This window comes from Macaca nemestrina, chromosome 17 (assembly GCF_043159975.1).
Source record: "Macaca nemestrina isolate mMacNem1 chromosome 17, mMacNem.hap1, whole genome shotgun sequence".
NCBI lineage: Eukaryota > Metazoa > Chordata > Mammalia > Primates > Cercopithecidae > Macaca > Macaca nemestrina.
In genome coordinates, this window is record NC_092141.1 from 77,023,549 (window position 1) to 77,025,971 (window position 2,423).

At 47.7% G+C, this 2,423-nt stretch overlaps 1 non-coding gene across 1 annotated transcript; it reads left to right on the plus strand.

Annotated features, from left to right (window-relative positions):
• The first annotated feature begins 2,103 nt into the window (after positions 1-2,103).
• Positions 2,104-2,210, plus strand: LOC139359721 (U6 spliceosomal RNA). Its single transcript, XR_011616086.1, has one exon. It is a non-coding gene; the product is annotated as a U6 spliceosomal RNA (small nuclear RNA).
• The last annotated feature ends 213 nt before the right edge of the window (positions 2,211-2,423 follow it).

The following is a 2,423-nucleotide window of genomic DNA, read 5'->3' on the forward strand; positions in this document are numbered from 1 at the left end:
CAGTGAGCCAAGATCGTGCCACTGCATTCCAGCCTGGGCAACAGAGCAAGAGTCCATCTCAAACAATCAGAGGCGCTGGCTACAGTGACGGCCATCTGGCTCTGACATTTGCTGTGCTTCCAGCTTCTTGCTTTTCAGGGGCTCTGGTCTTTATTCTTGCAGGTTCCCAAACCTGGTCCTACAGCTCCCCACCTCCTGTCTCTTTAGTGATTTAGTGAGCGCTCTCTCCCCTCTAGCTTTCCAGTGAGTTATAACGTGCTTTGCTTAGGTAGGGCTGGTTTGTTTCCATTATTGACAACAAGAGGGAATTGGTCAAGGAGTCTAAGGAGTTGTCTGGAGAACCAAGAAAAGGATTTCCTGGAAGCCCAGAAAAAGTGTGTTTCCAGAAGAAAGATTCAACAGGAATTTCTAATGTCAGGGACAACTTAAGCAAGACAGGGACTGAAAGGTGTTCCTTAAATTTGTCTATGAAGAGGCCACTGCTGGGAGGAGTGTGTCAGGTGGCAGCGGAGGGAGGACAGCAAGTGGGGACTCTGGACACGTAGACACCACTCATGATGCAGCCTGGCTGCTCGGAGAGAGGGCAAACAGGAATTGTGAGAAGCACCATAGGCCCGGGGTTGAGCTTGAAGGGGTGGAGAACCTGCAACCTGCAGAATGTTTTTTTTGTTGTTGTTTTTGTGTGTGTGTTTTGAGCTGGAGTCTTGCTCTGTCGCCCAGGCTGGAGTGCAATGGTACGATCTCAGCTCACTGAACCTCCGCCTCCTGGGTTCAAGCGATTCTCCTGCCTCAGCCTCTTGAGTAGCTGGGATTACAGGCACGTGCCACCACATCCGGCTACTTTTTGTATTTTTGGTAGAGATGGGTTTCACCATGTTGGCCAGACTGGTCTTGAACTCCTGACCTCAGGTGATCTGCCCACCTCGGCCTCACAAAATGCTGGGATTACAGGCTTAAGCCACTGCGCCCAGTCTTGCAGAATGCTTCTGCACTCAGGCAAGAGCCAGCAGAGGGACAAGCTAAAGGCACTCAATCACTATTTGCTGACTCCAGCTCAATGGACTATGGTGAGTGAGGCTAGAAACATCTCCCAGAGAGAAGGAGCTGGGCTCAGAAGGAGGCTGAAGGAGGGGAAGAAGGTGGGAGAGGCAGATGAGCACCGTAGAGGACTGAGCAGCTGTCAGAAACTCAAAGGGCAGAGAATCCAGGATGAGTTTGTGGTGCCCAGACTTGGGGGCTGCACATTCCAATATCTGTGCATTTGGGGGATCAAGGACACATTGTCACTGTCTGTAATTTCCAGATGCTGGCTGCAGGTGGGGGACAGGAGACCATGCAGTTTATTTTATTTTATTTTATTTTTTTGAGATGGAGTCTCGCTGTGTCGCCCAGGCTGGAGTGCAGTGGTGCAATCTCGGCTCACTGTAACCTCCGCCTCCTGGGTTCAAGTGATTCTTTTTGCCTCAGTCTCCCAAGTAGCTGGGACTACAGGACCACGCCACAATGCCCAGCTAATTTTTGTATTATTAGTAGACACGGGGTTTCACCATATTGACCAGGCTGGTCTCGAACTCCTGACCTTGTGATCTGCCCACCTCGGCCTCCCAAAGTGCTGGGATTACAGGCATGAGTTGAGTTACTGCATCTGGCCGTTTTGTTTGTTTTGAGTTAGGGTTTCGGTCAGGCTGGAGTGCAGTGGCATGAATACAGCTAACTGCAGTCTCAATCTCCTAGGTTAAAGGATCCTCTGACCTCAGCATCCTGAGTAGCTGGGACCACAGGTGTGTGCTACTGCATGCGAGGCTGATTTTTTTTTTTTTAATTGTTTCGTAGAGATGGGGGCGGTTTCACCATGTTTCCCAGGCTGGTCTTGAACTCCTGGTCTCAAGTGATCCTCTCCCCTCAGCTTCCCCAAGTGTTGGAATTACAGGCATGAGACACTTCACCTGGCCGCAGTTCAGATTTTTTGAATACCTACTGCATCCAAGGACCTAATGTGGCCACCAATATTCAACTCTGAGATACCTACCAGGAATTGAACTGGAAATTATTCTTGGTCTTCTGTATTTATTAATGCTTTCTGGTTTAAAAATTCAGCACTAAGTGCTCGCTTCGGCAGCACATATACTAAAATTGGAACGATACAGACTAGATTAGCATGGCCCCTGTGCAAGGATGACATGCAAATTCGTGAAGCGTTCCATGTTAAAAAAAAAAAAAATTCAACACTAATTTCTAATCTTAAGGGACAAGGGGATCCATTAAAATTCTCCACTGGTTATTAGTAGTTGGATTTTCTTTTAATACACTTTTTATTTTGGAGTAAATTCAGATTTACAGAAAAGCTGCAAATGTAGGGCAGAGTTCTGGCATATCCCTTAACCCTAATGTTAACATCTTATGTCACTATGTATATTTGTCAA